The sequence below is a fragment of the Vigna unguiculata genome, chromosome 10 (assembly GCF_037176805.1).
Source record: "Vigna unguiculata cultivar grain cowpea cultivar isolate G323 ecotype 2 chromosome 10, ASM3717680v1, whole genome shotgun sequence".
In the NCBI taxonomy this organism is placed as follows: domain Eukaryota; kingdom Viridiplantae; phylum Streptophyta; class Magnoliopsida; order Fabales; family Fabaceae; genus Vigna; species Vigna unguiculata.
In genome coordinates, this window is record NC_140801.1 from 27,349,136 (window position 1) to 27,370,881 (window position 21,746).

Sequence of the window (21,746 nt, forward strand, 5' to 3'; positions counted from 1 at the left end):
GTAGACAAACAAGGTGTTTAATCGAAGGCCACCCATGTTTAGTTGCATTCGTTTACGAAAGCAGCAACAATGTTGTAAGCCAAAGATTGATGGAGAAACTCCAGTTACCAACAACCTTTCATTGGAATCAAGCGAGGATCAAATTCAATACAGGACAATGTGTGAAAAAAGTATTATGTGATATTGCTCCGATGAACTCTTGTCATCTTGTTTTGAGAAGGGCATGGCTTAATTTTAAAACACTCAATGTTGATGAACGTTCCGTTTATTGGAGGCATGAGGGACATGAAATGAAGTTGAAATTTATGATACCAAACAAGCCAAGAAGGATCAACATACGTTGAACGAGAAAATAGAAAAAGAAAGAATAGAAAAAGAGGAAATATAAACTGTAGAAGGAAGGGAAATTGAAGAAAAAGAAAAAGAAGTAAAGAAAATGAATATGGAAAAGGTAGTAGAGAAACAAGGTGTTTAATCGAAGCCACCCATGTTTAGTTGCATTTGTTTACGAAAGCAACAACAATGTTGTAAGCCAAAGATTGATGGAGAAACTCCAGTTACCAACAAGCTTTCATTCGAATCAAGCGAGGATCAAATTCAGTACAGGACAATGTGTGAAAGAAGTATTATGTGATAATTCTCCCATGAACTCTTGTCATCTTGTTTTGAGAAGGGCATGGCTTAATTTTAAAACACTTAATCTTGATGAACGTTCCGTTTATTGGAGGCATGAGGGACATGAAATGAAGTTGAAATTTATGACACCAAGACAAGCCAAGAAGGATCAACATACGTTGAAGGAGAAAGTAGAAAAAGAAGAAATATAAACTGCAGAAGGAAGGGAAATGGAAGAAAAAGAAAACGAAGTAAAGAAAATGATTATGGAAAAGGTAGTAGAGAAATAGGGTGTTTAATTGAAGGCCATCCATGTTTAGTTGCATTCGTTTACGACAGCAACAACAATGTTGTAAGTCAAAGATTGGTGGAGAAACTCCAGTTACCAACAACCTTTCATTGGAATCAAGCGAGGATCAAATTCAATACAAGACAATGTGTGAAAAAAGTATTATGTCATATTGCTCCCATGAACTCTTGTCATCTTGTTTTGAGAAGGGCATGGCTTAATTTTAAAACACTCAATGTTGATGAACGTTCCCTTTATTGGAGGCGTGAGGGACATGAAATGAAGTTGAAATTTATGATACCAAGACAAGCCAAGAAGGATCAACATATGTTGAACGAGAAAATAGAAAAAGAAAGAATAGAAAAAGAGGAAATATAAAACGTAGAAGGAAGGGAAATTGAAGAAAAAGAAAAAGAAGAAAAGAAAATGAGTATGGAAAAGGTAGTAGAGAAACAAGGTGTTTAATCGGAGCCACCCATGTTTAGTTGCATTCGTTTACGAAAGCAACAACAATGTTGTAAGCCAAAGATTGATGGAGAAACTCCAGTTACCAACAAGCTTTCATTCGAATCAAGCGAGGATCAAATTCAGTACAGGACAATGTGTTAAAGAAGTATTATGTGATATTGCTCCCATGAACTCTTGTCATCTTGTTTTGAGAAGGGCATGGCTTAATTTTAAAACACTCAATCTTGATGAACGTTCCCTTTATTGGAGGCATGAGGGACATGAAATGAAGTTGAAATTTATGATACCAAGACAAGCCAAGAAGGATCAACATACGTTGAAGGAGAAAATAGAAAAAGAAAGAACAGAAAAAGAGGAAATATAAACTGCAGAAGGAAGGGAAATTGAAGAAAAAGAAAAAGAAGTAAAGAAAATGAATATGGAAAAGGTAGTAGAGAAACAAGGTGTTTAATCGAAGGCCACCCATGTTTAGTTCCATTCGTTTACGAAAGCAACAACAATGTTGTAAGCCAAAGATTGATGGAGAAACTCCAATTACCAACAAGCTTTCATCCGAATCAAGCAAGGATCAAATTCAGTATAGGACAATGTGTGAAAGAAGTATTACGTGATATTGCTCCTAAGAACTCTTCTCATCTTGTTTTGAGATGGGCATGGCTTAATTTTAAAACACTCAATGTTGATGAACGTTCCCTTTATTGGAGGCATGAGGGACATGAAATGAAGTTGAAATTTATGATACCAAGACAAGCCAAGAAGGATCAACATACGTTGAAGGAGAAAATACAAAAGAAAGAATAGAAAAAGAGGAAATATAAACTGCAGAAGGAAGGGAAATTGAAGAAAAAGAAAAACAAGTAAAGAAAATGAATATGGAAAAGGTAGTAGAGAAACAAGGTGTTTAATCGAAGGCAACCCATGTTTAGTTGCATTCGTTTACGAAAGCAACAACAATGTTGTAAGCCAAAGATTGATGGAGAAACTCCAGTTACCAACAAGCTTTCATTCGAATCAAGCGAGGATCAATTGCAGTACAGGACAATGTGTGAAAGAAGTATTATGTGATATTGCTCCCATGAACTCTTGCCATCTTGTTTTGAGAAGGGCATGGCTTAATTTTAAAACACTCAATCTTGATGAACGTTCCCTTTATTGGAGGCATGAGGGACATGAAATGAAGTTGAAATTTATGACACCAAGACAAGCCAAGAAGGATCAACATACGTTGAAGGAGAAAATAGAAAAAGAAGAAATATAAACTGCAGAAGGAAGGGAAATTGAAGAAAAAGAAAAGGAAGTAAAGAAAATGATTATGGTGAAGGTAGTAGAGAAACAAGGTTTTTAATCGAAGGCAACCCATGTTTAGTTGCATTTGTTTACGAAAGCAACACCAATGTTGTAAGCCAAAGATTGATGGAGAAACTCCAGTTACCAACAAGCTTTCATTCGATTCAAGCGAGGATGAAATTCAGTACAGGACAACGTGTGAAAGAAGTATTATGTGATATTGCTCCCATGAACTCTTGTCATCTTGTTTTGAGATGGGCATGGCTTAATTTTAAAACACTCAATGTTGATGAACGTTCCCTTTATTGGAGGCATGAGGGACATGAAATGAAGTTGAAATTTATGACACCAAGAAAAGCCAAGAAGGATCAACATACGTTGAAGGAGAAAATAGAAAAAGAAGAAATATAAACTACAGAAGGAAGGGAAATTGAAGAAAAAAAAAAGGAAGTAAAGAAAATGATTATGGAGAAGGTAGTAGAGAAACAAGGTGTTTAGTCGAAGGCAACCCATGTTTAGTTGCATTCGTTTACGAAAGCAACACCAATGTTGTAAGCCAAAGATTGATGGAGAAACTCCAATTACCAACAAGCTTTCATTCGAATCAAGCGAGGATCAAATTCAGTACAGGACAATGTGTGAAAGAAGTATTACGTGATATTGCTCCCATGAACTCTTGTCATCTTGTTTTTAGATGGGCATGGCTTAATTTTAAAACACTCAATCTTGATGAACGTTCCCTTTATTGGAGGCATGAGGGACGTGAAATGAAGTTGAAATTTGTGACACCAAGACAAGCCAAGAAGGATCAACATATGTTGAGGGAGAAAATAGAAAAAGAAGAAATATAAACTGCAGAAGGAAGGGAAATTGAAGAAAAAGAAAAGGAAGTAAAGAAAATGATTATGGAAAAGGTAGTAGAGAAATAGGGTGTTTAATCGAAGGCCATCCATGTTTAGTTACATTTGTTTACGAAAGCGACAACAATGTTGTACGTCAAAGATTGGTGGAGAAACTCCAATTACCAACAAGCTTTCATCCGAATCAAGCAAGGATCAAATTCAGTATAGGACAATGTGTGAAAGAAGTATTATGTTATATTGCTCCCAAGAACTCTTGTCATCTTGTTTTGAGATGGGCATGGCTTAATTTTGAAACACTCTATCTTGATGAACGTTCCCTTTATTTGAGGCATGAGGGACATGAAATGAAGTTGAAATTTATGACACCAAGACAAGCCAAGAAGGATCAACATACGTTGAAGGAGAAAATAGAAAAAGAAGAAATATAAACTGCAGAAGGAAGGGAAATTGAAGAAAAGAAAAGGAAGTAAAGAAAATGATTATGGAAAAGGTAGTAGAGAAATAGGGTGTTTAATCGAAGGCCATCCATGTTTAGTTGCATTCGTTTACGAAGGCGACAACAATGTTGTAAGTCAAAGATTGGTGGAGAAACTCCGATTACCAACAAGCTTTCATCCGAATCAAGCAAGGATCAAATTCAGTATAGGACAATGTGTGAAAGAAGTATTATGTGATATTGCTCCCATGAACTCTTGTCATCTTGTTTTGAGAAGGGCATGGCTTAATTTTAAAACACTCAATCTTGATGAACGTTCCCTTTATTGGAGGCATGAGGGACATGAAGTGAAGTTGAAATTTATGACACCAAGACAAGCCAAGAAGGATCAACATACGTTGAAGGAGAAAATAGAAAAAGAAGAAATATAAACTGCAGAAGGAAGGGAAATTGAAGAAAAGAAAAGGAAGTAAAGAAAATGATTATGGAAAAGGTAGTAGAGAAATAGGGTGTTTAATCGAAGGCCATCCATGTTTAGTTGCATTCGTTTACGAAGGCGACAACAATGTTGTAAGTCAAAGATTGGTGGAGAAACTCCGATTACCAACAAGCTTTCATCCGAATCAAGCAAGGATCAAATTCAGTATAGGACAATGTGTGAAAGAAGTATTATGTGATATTGCTCCCATGAACTCTTGTCATCTTGTTTTGAGAAGGGCATGGCTTAATTTTAAAACACTCAATCTTGATGAACGTTCCCTTTATTGGAGGCATGAGGGACATGAAGTGAAGTTGAAATTTATGACACCAAGACAAGCCAAGAAGGATCAACATACGTTGAAGGAGAAAATAGAAAAAGAAGAAATATAAACTACAGAAGGAAGGGAAATTGAAGAAAAAAAAAGGAAGTAAAGAAAATGATTATGGTGAAGGTAGTAGAGAAACAAGGTTTTTAATCGAAGGCAACCCATGTTTAGTTGCATTTGTTTACGAAAGCAACACCAATGTTGTAAGCCAAAGATTGATGGAGAAACTCCAGTTACCAACAAGCTTTCATTCGATTCAAGCGAGGATGAAATTCAGTACAGGACAACGTGTGAAAGAAGTATTATGTGATATTGCTCCCATGAACTCTTGTCATCTTGTTTTGAGATGGGCATGGCTTAATTTTAAAACACTCAATGTTGATGAACGTTCCCTTTATTGGAGGCATGAGGGACATGAAATGAAGTTGAAATTTATGACACCAAGACAAGCCAAGAAGGATCAACATACGTTGAAGGAGAAAATAGAAAAAGAAGAAATATAAACTACAGAAGGAAGGGAAATTGAAGAAAAAAAAAGGAAGTAAAGAAAATGATTATGGTGAAGGTAGTAGAGAAATAGGGTGTTTAATCGAAGGCCATCCATGTTTAGTTGCATTCGTTTACGAAGGCGACAACAATGTTGTAAGTCAAAGATTGGTGGAGAAACTCCGATTACCAACAAGCTTTCATTCGAATCAAGCGAGGATCTAATTCAGTACAGGACAATGTGTGAAAGAAGTATTACGTTATATTGCTCCCATGAACTCTTGTCATCTTGTTTTGAGATGGGCATGGCTTAATTTTAAAACACTCAATCTTGATGAACGTTCCCTTTATTGGAGGCATGAGGGACGCGAAATGAAGTTGAAATTTATAACACCAAGACAAGCCAAGAAGGATCAACATATGTTGAAGGAGAAAATAGAAAAAGAAAGAATAGAAAAAGAGGAAATATAAGCTGCAGAAGGAAGGGAAATTGAAGAAAAAGAAAAGGAAGTAAAGAAAATGATTATGGAAAAGGTAATAGAGAAATAGGGTGTTTAATCGAAGGCCATCCATGTTTAGTTGCATTCGTTTACGAAAGCGACAACAATGTTGTAAGTCAAAGATTGGTGGAGAAACTCCAATTACCAGCAAGCTTTCATCCGAATCAAGCAAGGATCAAATTCAGTATAGGACAATGTGGGAAAGAAGTATTATGTGATATTGCTCCCAAGAACTCTTGTCATCTTGTTTTGAGATGGGCATGGCTTAATTTTAAAACACTCAATCTTGATGAACGTTCCCTTTATTTGAGGCATGAGGGACATGAAATGAAGTTGAAATTTATGACACCAAGACAAGCCAAGAAGGATCAACATACGTTGAAGGAGAAAATAGAAAAAGAAGAAATATAAACTGCAGAAGGAAGGGAAATTGAAGAAAAAGAAAAGGAAGTAAAGAAAATGATTATGGAAAAGGTAGTAGAGAAATAGGGTGTTTAATCGAAGGCCATCCATGTTTAGTTGCATTCGTTTACGAAAGCGACAACAATGTTGTAAGTCAAAGATTGGTGGAGAAACTCCAATTACCAACAAGCTTTCATCCGAATCAAGCAAGGATCAAATTCAGTATAGGAGAATGTGTGAAAGAAGTATTATGTGATATTGCTCCCAAGAACTCTAGTCATCTTGTTTTGAGATGGGCATGGCATAATTTTAAAACACTCAATCTTGATGAACGTTCCCTTTATTTGAGGCATGAGGGACATGAAATGAAGTTGAAATTTATGACACCAAGACAAGCCAAGAAGGATCAACATACGTTGAAGGAGAAAATAGAAAAAGAAGAAATATAAACTGCAGAAGGAAGGGAAATTGAAGAAAAAGAAAAGGAAGTAAAGAAAATGATTATGGAAAAGGTAGTAGAGAAATAGGGTGTTTAATCGAAGGCCATCCATGTTTAGTTGCATTCGTTTACGAAGGCGACAACAATGTTGTAAGTCAAAGATTGGTGGAGAAACTCCGATTACCAACAAGCTTTCATCCGAATCAAGCAAGGATCAAATTCAGTATAGGAGAATGTGTGAAAGAAGTATTATGTGATATTGCTCCCATGAACTCTTGTCATCTTGTTTTGAGAAGGGCATGGCTTAATTTTAAAACACTCAATCTTGATGAACGTTCCCTTTATTGGAGGCATGAGGGACATGAAGTGAAGTTGAAATTTATGACACCAAGACAAGCCAAGAAGGATCAACATACGTTGAAGGAGAAAATAGAAAAGGAAGAAATATAAACTACAGAAGGAAGGGAAATTGAAGAAAAAAAAAAGGAAGTAAAGAAAATGATTATGGAGAAGGTAGTAGAGAAACAAGGTGTTTAATCGAAGGCAACCCATGTTTAGTTGCATTCGTTTACGAAAGCAACACCAATGTTGTAAGCCAAAGATTGATGGAGAAACTCCAATTACCAACAAGCTTTCATTCGAATCAAGCGAGGATCAAATTCAGTACAGGACAATGTGTGAAAGAAGTATTACGTGATATTGCTCCCATGAACTCTTGTCATCTTGTTTTTAGATAGGCATGGCTTAATTTTAAAACACTCAATCTTGATGAACGTTCCCTTTATTGGAGGCATGAGGGACGTGAAATGAAGTTGAAATTTATGACACCAAGACAAGCCAAGAAGGATCAACATATGTTGAAGGAGAAAATAGAAAAAGAAAGAATAGAAAAAGAGGAAATATAAGCTGTAGAAGGAAGGGAATTTGAAGAAAAAGAAAAGGAAGTAAAGAAAATGATTATGGAAAAGGTAGTAGAGAAATAGGGTGTTTAATCGAAGGCCATCCATGTTTAGTTGCATTCGTTTACGAAAGCGACAACAATGTTGTAAGTCAAAGATTGGTGGAGAAACTCCAATTACCAACAAGCTTTCATCCGAATCAAGCAAGGATCAAATTCAGTATAGGACAATGTGTGAAAGAAGTATTATGTGATATTGCTCCCATGAACTCTTGTCATCTTGTTTTGAGAAGGGCATGGCTTAATTTTAAAACACTCAATCTTGATGAACGTTCCCTTTATTGGAGGCATGAGGGACATGAAGTGAAGTTGAAATTTATGACACCAAGACAAGCCAAGAAGGATCAACATACGTTGAAGGAGAAAATAGAAAAAGAAGAAATATAAACTACAGAAGGAAGGGAAATTGAAGAAAAAAAAAAGGAAGTAAAGAAAATGATTATGGAGAAGGTAGTAGAGAAACAAGGTGTTTAATCGAAGGTAACCCATGTTTAGTTGCATTCGTTTACGAAAGCAACACCAATGTTGTAAGCCAATGATTGATGGAGAAACTCCAGTTACCAACAAGCTTTCATTCGATTCAAGCGAGGATGAAATTCAGTACAGGACAATGTGTGAAAGAAGTATTATGTGATATTGCTCCCATGAACTCTTGTCATCTTGTTTTGAGATGGGCATGGCTTAATTTTAAAACACTCAATGTTGATGAACGTTCCCTTTATTGGAGGCATGAGGGACATGAAATGAAGTTGAAATTTATGACACCAAGAAAAGCCAAGAAGGATCAACATACGTTGAAGAGAAAATAGAAAAAGAAGAAATATAAACTGCAGAAGGAAGGGAAATTGAAGAAAAACAAAAGGAAGTAAAGAAAATGATTATGGAAAAGGTAGTAGAGAAACAAGGTGTTTAGTCGAAGGCAACCCATGTTTAGTTGCATTCGTTTACGAAAGCAACACCAATGTTGTAAGCCAAAGATTGATGGAGAAACTCCAATTACCAACAAGCTTTCATTCGAATCAAGCGAGGATCAAATTCAGTACAGGACAATGTGTGAAAGAAGTATTACGTTATATTGCTCCCATGAACTCTTGTCATCTTGTTTTGAGATGGGCATGGCTTAATTTTAAAACACTCAATCTTGATGAACGTTCCCTTTATTGGAGGCATGAGGGATGCGAAATGAAGTTGAAATTTATAACACCAAGACAAGCCAAGAAGGATCAACATATGTTGAAGGAGAAAATAGAAAAAGAAAGAATAGAAAAAGAGGAAATATAAGCTGCAGAAGGAAGGGAAATTGAAGAAAAAGAAAAGGAAGTAAAGAAAATGATTATGGAAAAGGTAGTAGAGAAATAGGGTGTTTAATCGAAGGCCATCCATGTTTAGTTGCATTCGTTTATGAAAGCGACAACAATGTTGTAAGTCAAAGATTGGTGGAGAAACTCCAATTACCAACAAGCTTTCATCCGAATCAAGCAAGGATCAAATTCAGTATAGGACAATGTGTGAAAGAAGTATTATGTGATATTGCTCCCAAGAACTCTTGTCATCTTGTTTTGAGATGGGCATGGCTTAATTTTAAAACACTCAATCTTGATGAACGTTCCCTTTATTTGAGGCATGAGGGACATGAAATGAAGTTGAAATTTATGACACCAAGACAAGCCAAGAAGGATCAACATACGTTGAAGAGAAAATAGAAAAAGAAAGAATAGAAAAAGAAGAAATATAAACTGCAGAAGGAAGGGAAATTGAAGAAAAACAAAAGGAAGTAAAGAAAATGATTATGGAAAAGGTAGTAGCGAAATAGGGTGTTTAATCGAAAGCCATCCATGTTTAGTTGCGTTCGTTTACGAAAGCGACAACAATGTTGTAAGTCAAAGATTGGTGGAGAAACTCCAGTTACCAACAAGCTTTCATCCGAATCAAGCGAGGATCAAATTCAGTACAGGACAATGTGTGAAAGAAGTATTATGTGATATTGCTCCCATAAACTCTTGTCATCTTGTTTTGAGAAGGGCATGGCTTAATTTTAAAACACTCAATCTTGATGAACTTTCCCTTTATTGGAGGCATGAGGGACATGAAGTGAAGTCGAAATTTATGACACCAAGACAAGCCAAGAAGGATCAACATACGTTGAAGGAGAAAATAGAAAAAGAAGAAATATAAACTGCAGAAGGAAGGGAAATTGAAGAAAAAGAAAAGGAAGTAAAGAAAATGATTATGGAAAAGGTAGTAGAGAAACAAGGTGTTTAATCGAAGGCAACCCATGTTTAGTTGCATTCGTTTACGAAAGCAACACCAATGTTGTAAGCCAAAGATTGATGGAGAAACTCTAGTTACCAACAAGCTTTCATTCGAATCAAGCGAGGATCAAATTCAGTACAGGACAATGTGTGAAAGAAGTATTATGTGATATTGCTCCCATGAACTCTTGTCATCTTGTTTTGAGATGGGCATGGCTTAATTTTAAAACACTCAATCCTGATGAACGTTCCCTTTATTGGAGGCATGAGGGACGTGAAATGAAGTTGAAATTTATGACACCAAGACAAGCCAAGAAGGATCAACATACGTTGAAGTAGAAAATAGAAAAAGAAGAAATATAAACTGCAGAAGGAAGGGAAATTGAAGAAAAAAAAAGGAAGTAAAGAAAATGATTATGGAGAAGGTAGTAGAGAAACAAGGTGTTTAATCGAAGGCAACCCATGTTTAGTTGCATTCGTTTACGAAAGCAACACCAATGTTGTAAGCCAAAGATTGATGGAGAAACTCCAGTTACCAACAAGCTTTCATTCGATTCAAGCGAGGATGAAATTCAGTACAGGACAATGTGTGAAAGAAGTATTATGTGATATTGCTCCCATGAACTCTTGTCATCTTGTTTTGAGATGGGCATGGCTTAATTTTAAAACACTCAATGTTGATGAACGTTCCCTTTATTGGAGGCATGAGGGACATGAAATGAAGTTGAAATTTATGACACCAAGAAAAGCCAAGAAGGATCAAAATACGTTGAAGAGAAAATAGAAAAAGAAGAAATATAAACTGCAGAAGGAAGGGAAATTGAAGAAAAACAAAAGGAAGTAAAGAAAATGATTATGGAAAAGGTAGTAGAGAAACAAGGTGTTTAGTCGAAGGCAACCCATGTTTAGTTGCATTCGTTTACGAAAGCAACACCAATGTTGTAAGCCAAAGATTGATGGAGAAACTCCAATTACCAACAAGCTTTCATTCGAATCAAGCGAGGATCAAATTCAGTACAGGACAATGTGTGAAAGAAGTATTACGTTATATTGCTCCCATGAACTCTTGTCATCTTGTTTTGAGATGGGGATGGCTTAATTTTAAAACACTCAATCTTGATGAACGTTCCCTTTATTGGAGGCATGAGGGACGCGAAATGAAGTTGAAATTTATAACACCAAGACAAGCCAAGAAGGATCAACATATGTTGAAGGAGAAAATAGAAAAAGAAAGAATAGAAAAAGAGGAAATATAAGCTGCAGAAGGAAGGGAAATTGAAGAAAAAGAAAAGGAAGTAAAGAAAATGATTATGGAAAAGGTAGTAGAGAAATAGGGTGTTTAATCGAAGGCCATCCATGTTTAGTTGCATTCGTTTACGAAAGCGACAACAATGTTGTAAGTCAAAGATTGGTGGAGAAACTCCAATTACCAACAAGCTTTCATCCGAATCAAGCAAGGATGAAATTCAGTATAGGACAATGTGGGAAAGAAGTATTATGTGATATTGCTCCCAAGAACTCTTGTCATCTTGTTTTGAGATGGGCATGGCTTAATTTTAAAACACTCAATCTTGATGAACGTTCCCTTTATTTGAGGCATGAGGGACATGAAATGAAGTTGAAATTTATGACACCAAGACAAGCCAAGAAGGATCAACATACGTTGAAGAGAAAATAGAAAAAGAAGAAATATAAACTGCATAAGGAAGGGAAATTGAAGAAAAAGAAAAGGAAGTAAAGAAAATGATTATGGAAAAGGTAGTAGAGAAATAGGGTGTTTAATCGAAGGCCATCCATGTTTAGTTGCATTCGTTTACGAAAGCGACAACAATGTTGTAAGTCAAAGATTGGTGGAGAAACTCCAATTACCAACAAGCTTTCATCCGAATCAAGCAAGGATCAAATTCAGTATAGGACAATGTGTGAAAGAAGTATTATGTGATATTGCTCCCAAGAACTCTAGTCATCTTGTTTTGAGATGGGCATGGCATAATTTTAAAACACTCAATCTTGATGAACGTTCCCTTTATTTGAGGCATGAGGGACATGAAATGAAGTTGAAATTTATGACACCAAGACAAGCCAAGAAGGATCAACATACGTTGAAGGAGAAAATAGAAAAAGAAGAAATATAAACTGCAGAAGGAAGGGAAATTGAAGAAAAAGAAAAGGAAGTAAAGAAAATGATTATGGAAAAGGTAGTAGAGAAATAGGGTGTTTAATCGAAGGCCATCCATGTTTAGTTGCATTCGTTTACGAAGGCGACAACAATGTTGTAAGTCAAAGATTGGTGGAGAAACTCCAATTACCAACAAGCTTTCATCCGAATCAAGCAAGGATCAAATTCAGTATAGGACAATGTGTGAAAGAAGTATTATGTGATATTGCTCCCAAGAACTCTAGTCATCTTGTTTTGAGATGGGCATGGCATAATTTTAAAACACTCAATCTTGATGAACGTTCCCTTTATTTGAGGCATGAGGGACATGAAATGAAGTTGAAATTTATGACACCAAGACAAGCCAAGAAGGATCAACATACGTTGAAGGAGAAAATAGAAAAAGAAGAAATATAAACTGCAGAAGGAAGGGAAATTGAAGAAAAAGAAAAGGAAGTAAAGAAAATGATTATGGAAAAGGTAGTAGAGAAATAGGGTGTTTAATCGAAGGCCATCCATGTTTAGTTGCATTCGTTTACGAAAGCGACAACAATGTTGTAAGTCAAAGATTGGTGGAGAAACTCAAATTACCAACAAGCTTTCATCCGAATCAAGCAAGGATCAAATTCAGTATAGGACAATGTGTCAAAGAAGTATTATGTGATATTGCTCCCAAGAACTCTTGTCATCTTGTTTTGAGATGGGCATGGCTTAATTTTAAAACACTCAATCTTGATGAACGTTCCCTTTATTTGAGGCATGAGGGACATGAAATGAAGTTGAAATTTATGACACCAAGACAAGCCAAGAAGGATCAACATACGTTGAAGAGAAAATAGAAAAAGAAAGAATAGAAAAAGAAGAAATATAAACTGCAGAAGGAAGGGAAATTGAAGAAAAACAAAAGGAAGTAAAGAAAATGATTATGGAAAAGGTAGTAGCGAAATAGGGTGTTTAATCGAAGGCCATCCATGTTTAGTTGCGTTCGTTTACGAAAGCGACAACAATGTTGTAAGTCAAAGATTGGTGGAGAAACTCCAGTTACCAACAAGCTTTCATCCGAATCAAGCGAGGATCAAATTCAGTACAGGACAATGTGTGAAAGAAGTATTATGTGATATTGCTCCCATAAACTCTTATCATCTTGTTTTGAGAAGGGCATGGCTTAATTTTAAAACACTCAATCTTGATGAACTTTCCCTTTATTGGAGGCATGAGGGACATGAAGTGAAGTCGAAATTTATGACACCAAGACAAGCCAAGAAGGATCAACATACGTTGAAGGAGAAAATAGAAAAAGAAGAAATATAAACTGCAGAAGGAAGGGAAATTGAAGAAAAAGAAAAGGAAGTATGGAAAATGATTATGGAAAAGGTAGTAGAGAAACAAGGTGTTTAATCGAAGGCAACCCATGTTTAGTTGCATTCGTTTACGAAAGCAACACCAATGTTGTAAGCCAAAGATTGATGGAGAAACTCTAGTTACCAACAAGCTTTCATTCGAATCAAGCGAGGATCAAATTCAGTACAGGACAATGTGTGAAAGAAGTATTATGTGATATTGCTCCCATGAACTCTTGTCATCTTGTTTTGAGATGGGCATGGCTTAATTTTAAAACACTCAATCCTGATGAACGTTCCCTTTATTGGAGGCATGAGGGACGTGAAATGAAGTTGAAATTTATGACACCAAGACAAGCCAAGAAGGATCAACATACGTTGAAGTAGAAAATAGAAAAAGAAGAAATATAAACTGCAGAAGGAAGGGAAATTGAAGAAAAAGAAAAGGAAGTAAAGAAAATGATTATGGAAAAGGTAGTAGAGAAATAGGGTGTTTAATCGAAGGCCATCCATGTTTAGTTGCATTCGTTTACGAAAGCGACAACAATGTTGTAAGTCAAAGATTGGTGGAGAAACTCCAATTACCAACAAGCTTTCATCCGAATCAAGCGAGGATCAAATTCAGTATAGGACAATGTGTGAAAGAAGTATTATGTGATATTGCTCCCATGAACTCTTGTCATCTTGTTTTGAGAAGGCCATGGCTTAATTTTAAAACACTCAATGTTGATGAACGTTCCCTTTATTGGAGGCATGAGGGACATGAAATGAAGTTGAAATTTATGATACCTAGACAAGCCAAGAAGGATCAACATACGTTGAAGGAGAAAATAGAAAAAGAAAGAATAGAAAAAGAGGAAATATAAACTGCAGAAGGAAGGGAAATTGAAGAAAAAGAAAAAGAAGTAAAGAAAATGATTATGGAAAAGGTAGTAGAGAAACAAGGTGGTTAATCATAGGCCACCCATGTTTAGTTGCATTCGTTTACAAAAGGAACAACAATGTTGTAAGCCAAAGATTGTTGGAGAAATTCCCGTTACCAACAAGCTTCCATTCGAATAAAGCGAGGATCAAATTCAGTACAGGACAATGTGTGAAAGAAGTATTATGTGATATTGTCCCATGAACTCTTGTCATCTGGTTTTGAGAAGGGCATGGCTTAATTTTAAAACACTCAATGTTGATGAACGTTCCCTTTATTGGAGGCATGAGGGACATGAAATGAAGTTGAAATTTATGATACCAAGACAAGCCAAGAAGGATCAACATACGTTGAAGGAGAAAATAGAAAAAGAAAGAATATAAAAAGAGGAAATATAAGCTGCAGAAGGAAGGGAAATTGATGAAAAAGAAAAAGAAGTAAAGAAAATGATTATGGAAAAGGTAGTAGAGAAACAAGGTGTTTAATCGAAGGCCACCCATGTTTAGTTGCATTCGTTTACGAAAGCAACAACAATGTTGTAAGCCAAAGATTGATGGAGAGTTTCCAGTAACCAACAAGCTTTCATTCGAAACAAGCGAGGATCAAATTCAGTACAGGACAATGTGTGAAAGAAGTATTATGTGATATTGCTCCCATGAACTCTTGTCATCTTGTTTTGAGAAGGGCATGGCTTAATTTTAAACCACTCAATCTTGATGAATGTTCACTTTATTGGAGGCATGAGGGACATGAAATGAAGTTGAAATTTATGACACCAAGACAAGTCAAGAAGGATCAACATACGTTGAAGGAGAAAATAGAAAAAGAGGAAATATAAACTGCAGAAGGAAAGGAAATTGAAGAAAAAGAAAAAGAAGTAAAGAAAATGATTATGGAAAAGGTAGTAGAGAAACAAGGTGTTTAATCGAAGGCAACCCATGTTTAGTTGCATTCGTTTACGAAAGCAACACCAATGTTGTAAGCCAAAGATTGATGGAGAAACTCTAGTTACCAACAAGCTTTCATTCGAATCAAACGAGGATCAAATTCAGTACAGGACAATGTGTGAAAGAAGTATTATGTGATATTGCTCCCATGAATTCTTGTGATCTTGTTTTGAGATGGGCATGGCTTAATTTTGAAAACACTCAATCTTGATGAACATTCCCTTTATTTGAGGCACGAGGGACATGAAATGAAGTTGAAATTTATGACACCAAGACAAGCCAAGAAGGATCAACATACGTTGAAGGAGAAAATAGAAAAAGAAAGAATAGAAAACGAAGAAATATAAACTGCAGAAGGAATGGAAATTGAGGAAAAAGAAAAGGAAGTAAAGAAAATGATTATGGAAAAAGTAGTACAGAAACAAGGTGTTTAATCGAAGGTCACCCATGTTTAGTTGCATTCGTTTACGAAAGCAACAACGATGTTGTAAGCCAAAGATTGTTGGAGAAATTCCCGTTACCAACAAGCTTCCATTCGAATCAAGCGATGATCAAATTCAGTACAGGACAATGTGTGAAAGAAGTATTATGTGATATTGCTCCCATGAACTCTTGTCATCTTGTTTTGAGATGGGCATGGCTTAATTTTAAAACACTCAATCCTGATGAACGTTCCCTTTATTGGAGGCATGAGGGACGTGAAATGAAGTTGAAATTTATGACACCAAGACAAGCCAAGAAGGATCAACATACGTTGAAGTAGAAAATAGAAAAAGAAGAAATATAAACTGCAGAAGGAAGGGAAATTGAAGAAAAAGAAAAGGAAGTAAAGAAAATGATTATGGAAAAGGTAGTAGAGAAATAGGGTGTTTAATCGAAGGCCATCCATGTTTAGTTGCATTCGTTTACGAAAGCGACAACAATGTTGTAAGTCAAAGATTGGTGGAGAAACTCCAATTACCAACAAGCTTTCATCCGAATCAAGCGAGGATCAAATTCAGTATAGGACAATGTGTGAAAGAAGTATTATGTGATATTGCTCCCATGAACTCTTGTCATCTTGTTTTGAGAAGGTCATGGCTTAATTTTAAAACACTCAATGTTGATGGACGTTCCCTTTATTGGAGGCATGAGGGACATGAAATGAAGTTGAAATTTATGATACCTAGACAAGCCAAGAAGGATCAACATACGTTGAAGGAGAAAATAGAAAAAGAAAGAATAGAAAAAGAGGAAATATAAACTGCAGAAGGAAGGGAAATTGAAGAAAAAGAAAAAGAAGTAAAGAAAATGATTATGGAAAAGGTAGTAGAGAAACAAGGTGGTTAATCATAGGCCACCCATGTTTAGTTGCATTGTTTACAAAAGGAACAACAATGTTGTAAGCCAAAGATTGTTGGAGAAATTCCCGTTACCAACAAGCTTCCATTCGAATAAAGCGAGGATCAAATTCAGTACAGGACAATGTGTGAAAGAAGTATTATGTGATATTGTCCCATGAACTCTTGTCATCTGGTTTTGAGAAGGGCATGGCTTAATTTTAAAACACTCAATGTTGATGAACGTTCCCTTTATTGGAGGCATGAGGGACATGAAATGAAGTTGAAATTTATGATACCAAGACAAGCCAAGAAGGATCAACATTCGTTGAAGGAGAAAATAGAAAAAGAAAGAATAGAAAAAGAGGAAATATAAGCTGCAGAAGGAAGGGAAATTGATGAAAAAGAAAAAGAAGTAAAGAAAATGATTATGGAAAAGGTAGTAGAGAAACAAGGTGTTTAATCGAAGGCCACCCATGTTTAGTTGCATTCGTTTACGAAAGCAACAACAATGTTGTAAGCCAAAGATTGATGGAGAGTTTCCAGTAACCAACAAGCTTTCATTCGAAACAAGCGAGGATCAAATTCAGTACAGGACAATGTGTGAAAGAAGTATTATGTGATATTGCTCCCATGAACTCTTGTCATCTTGTTTTGAGAAGGGCATGGCTTAATTTTAAACCACTCAATCTTGATGAATGTTCACTTTATTGGAGGCATGAGGGACATGAAATGAAGTTGAAATTTATGACACCAAGACAAGTCAAGAAGGATCAACATACGTTGAAGGAGAAAATAGAAAAAGAGGAAATATAAACTGCAGAAGGAAGGGAAATTGAAGAAAAAGAAAAAGAAGTAAAGAAAATGATTATGGAAAAGGTAGTAGAGAAACAAGGTGTTTAATCGAAGGCAACCCATGTTTAGTTGCATTCATTTACGAAAGCAACACCAATGTTGTAAGCCAAAGATTGATGGAGAAACTCTAGTTACCAACAAGCTTTCATTCGAATCAAACGAGGATCAAATTCAGTATAGGACAATGTGTGAAAGAAGTATTATGTGATATTGCTCCCATGAATTCTTGTCATCTTATTTTGAGATGGGCATGGCTTAATTTTGAAAACACTCAATCTTGATGAACATTCCCTTTATTTGAGGCACGAGGGACATGAAATGAAGTTGAAATTTATGACACCAAGACAAGCCAAGAAGGATCAACATACGTTGAAGGAGAAAATAGAAAAAGAAAGAATAGAAAAAGAAGAAATATAAACTGCAGAAGGAACGGAAATTGAGGAAAAAGAAAAGCAAGTAAAGAAAATGATTATGGAAAAAGTAGTACAGAAACAAGGTGTTTAATCGAAGGTCACCCATGTTTAGTTGCATTCGTTTACGAAAGCAACAACAATGTTGTAAGCCAAAGATTGTTGGAGAAATTCCCGTTACCAACAAGCTTCCATTCGAATCAAGCGAGGATCAAATTCAGTACAGGACAATGTGTAAAAGAAGTATTATGTGATATTGCTCCCATGAACTCTTGTCATCTTGTTTTGGGATGGGCATGGCTTAATTTTAAAACACTCAATCTTGATGAACGTTCCCTTTATTTGAGGCATGAGGGACATGAAATGAAGTTGAAATTTATGATACCAAGACAAGCCAAGAAGGATCAACATACGTTGAAGGAGAAAATAGAAAAAGAAAGAATAGAAAAAGAGGAAATATAAACTGCAGAAGGAAGGGAAATTGAAGAAAAAGAAAAAGAAGTAAAGAAAATGATTATGGAAAAGGTAGTAGAGAAACAAGATGTTTAATCGAAGGCAACCCATGTTTAGTGTCATTCGTTTACGAAAGCAACACCAATGTTGTAAGCCAAAGATTGATGGAGAAACTCTAGTTACCAACAAGCTTTCATTCGAATAAAGCGAGGATCAAATTCAGTACAGGACAATGTGTGAAAGAAGTATTATGTGATATTGCTCCCATGAACTCTTGTCATCTTGTTTTGAGATGGGCATGGCTTAATTTTAAAACACTCAATCTTGATGAACGTTCCCTTTATTTGAGGCGTGAGGGACATGAAATGAAGTTGAAATTTATGACACCAAGACAAGCCAAGAAGGATCAACATACGTTGAAGGAGAAAATAGAAAAAGAAGAAATATAAACTGCAGAAGGAAGGGAAATTGAAGAAAAAGAAAAGGAAGTAAAGAAAATGATTATGGAAAAGGTAATAGAGAAATAGGGTGTTTAATCGAAGGCCATCCATGTTTAGTTGCATTCGTTTACGAAAGCGACAACAATGTTGTAAGTCAAAGATTGGTGGAGAAACTCCAATTACCAACAAGCTTTCATCCGAATCAAGCAAGGATCAAATTCAGTATAGGACAATGTGTCAAAGAAGTATTATGTGATATTGCTCCCAAGAACTCTTGTCATCTTGTTTTGAGATGGGCATGGCTTAATTTTAAAACACTCAATCTTGATGAACGTTCCCTTTATTTGAGTCATGAGGGACATGAAATGAAGTTGAAATTTATGACACCAAGACAAGCCAAGAAGGATCAACATATGTTGTAGGAGAAAATAGAAAAAGAAAGAATAGAAAAAGAAGAAATATAAACTGCAGAAGGAAGGGAAATTGAAGAAAAACAAAAGGAAGTAAAGAAAATGATTATCGAAAAGGTAGTAGCGAAATAGGGTGTTTAATCGAAAGCCATCCATGTTTAGTTGCATTCGTTTACGAAAGCGACAACAATGTTGTAAGTCAAAGATTGGTGGAGAAACTCCAGTTACCAACAAGCTTTCATCCGAATCAAGCGAGGATCAAATTCAGTACAGGACAATGTGTGAAAGAAGTATTATGTGATATTGCTCCCATGAACTCTTGTCATCTTGTATTGAGAAGGGCATGGCTTAATTTTAAAACACTCAATCTTGATGAACGTTCCCTTTATTGGAGGCATGAGGGACATGAAATGAAGTTGAAATTTATGACACCAAGACAAGTGAAGAAGGATCAACATACGTTGAAGGAGAAAATAGAAAAAGAAGAAATATAAACTGCAGAAGGAAGGGAAATTGAAGAAAAAGAAAAGGAAGTAAAGAAAATGATTATGGAAAAGGTAATAGAGAAATAGGGTGTTTAATCGAAGGCCATCGATGTTTAGTTCCATTCGTTTACGAAAGCGACAACAATGTTGTAAGTCAAAGATTGGTGGAGAAACTCCAATTACCAACAAGCTTTCATCCGAATCAAGCGAGGATCAAATTCAGTATACGACAATGTGTGAAAGAAGTATTATGTGATATTGCTCCCATGAACTCTTGTCATCTTGTTTTGAGAAGGCCATGGCTTAATTTTAAAACACTCAATGTTGATGAACGTTCCCTTTATTGGAGCCATGAGGGACATGAAATGAAGTTGAAATTTATGATACCAAGACAAGCCAAGAAGGATCAACATACGTTGAAGGAGAAAATAGAAAAAGAGGAAATATAAACTGCAGAAGGAAGGGAAATTGAAGAAAAAGAAAAAGAAGTAAAGAAAATGATTATGGAAAAGGTAGTAGAGAAACAAGGTGTTTAATCATAGGCCACCCATGTTTAGTTGCATTCGTTTACAAAAGGAACAACAATGTTGTAAGCCAAAGATTGGTGGAGAAACTCCAATTACCAACAAGCTTTCATCCGAATCAAGCAAGGATCAAATTCAGTATAAGACAATGTGTCAAAGAAGTATTATGTGATATTGCTCCCAAGAACTCTTGTCATCTTGTTTTGAGATGGGCATGGCTTAATTTTAAAACACTCAATCTTGATGAACGTTCCCTTTATTTGAGTCATGAGGGACATGAAATGAAGTTGAAATTTATGATACCAAGACAAGCCAAGAAGGATCAACATACGTTGAAGGAGAAAATAGAAAAAGAAGAAATATAAACTGCAGAAGGAAGGGAAATTGAAGAAAAAGAAAAGGAAGTAAAGAAAATGATTATGGAAAAGGTAGTAGAGAAACAAGGTGTTTAATCGAAGGTAACCCATGTTTAGTTGCATTCGTTTACGAAAGCAACACCAATGTTGTAAGCCAAAGATTGATGGAGAAACTCTAGTTACCAACAAGCTTTCATTCGAATCAAGCGAGGATAAAATTCAGTACAGGACAATGTGTGAAAGAAGTATTATGTGATATTGCTCCCATGAACTCTTGTCATCTTGTTTTGAGATGGGCATGGCCTAATTTTAAAACACTCAATCTTGATGAACGTTCCCTTTATTTGAGGCATGAGGGACATGAAATGAAGTTGAAAATTATGACACCAAGACAAGCCAAGAAGGATCAGCATACGTTGAAGGAGAAAATAGAAAAAGAGGAAATATAAACTGCAGAAGGAAGGGAAATTGAAGAAAAAGAAAAAGAAGTAAAGAAAATGATTATGGAAAAGGTAGTAGAGAAACAAGGTGTTTAATCATAGGCCACCCATGTTTAGTTGCATTCGTTTACAAAAGGAACAACAATGTTGTAAGCCAAAGATTGGTGGAGAAACTCCAATTACCAACAAGCTTTCATCCGAATCAAGCAAGGATCAAATTCAGTATAAGACAATGTGTCAAAGAAGTATTATGTGATATTGCTCCCAAGAACTCTTGTCATCTTGTTTTGAGATGGGCATGGCTTAATTTTAAAACACTCAATCTTGATGAACGTTCCCTTTATTTGAGTCATGAGGGACATGAAATGAAGTTGAAATTTATGACACCAAGACAAGCCAAGAAGGATCAACATACGTTGAAGGAGAAAATAGAAAAAGAAGAAATATAAACTGCAGAAGGAAGGGAAATTGAAGAAAAAGAAAAGGAAGTAAAGAAAATGATTATGGAAAAGGTAATAGAGAAATAGGGTGTTTAATCGAAGGCCATCCATGTTTAGTTGCATTCGTTTACGAAAGCGACAACAATGTTGTAAGTCAAAGATTGGTGGAGAAACTCCAATTACCAACAAGCTTTCATCCGAATCAAGCAAGGATCAAATTCAGTATAGGACAATGTGTCAAAGAAGTATTATGTGATATTGCTCCCAAGAACTCTTGTCATCTTGTTTTGAGATGGGCATGGCTTAATTTTAAAACACTCAATCTTGATGAACGTTCCCTTTATTTGAGTCAGGAGGGACATGAAATGAAGTTGAAATTTATGACACCAAGACAAGCCAAGAAGGATCAACATACGTTGTAGGAGAAAATAGAAAAAGAAAGAATA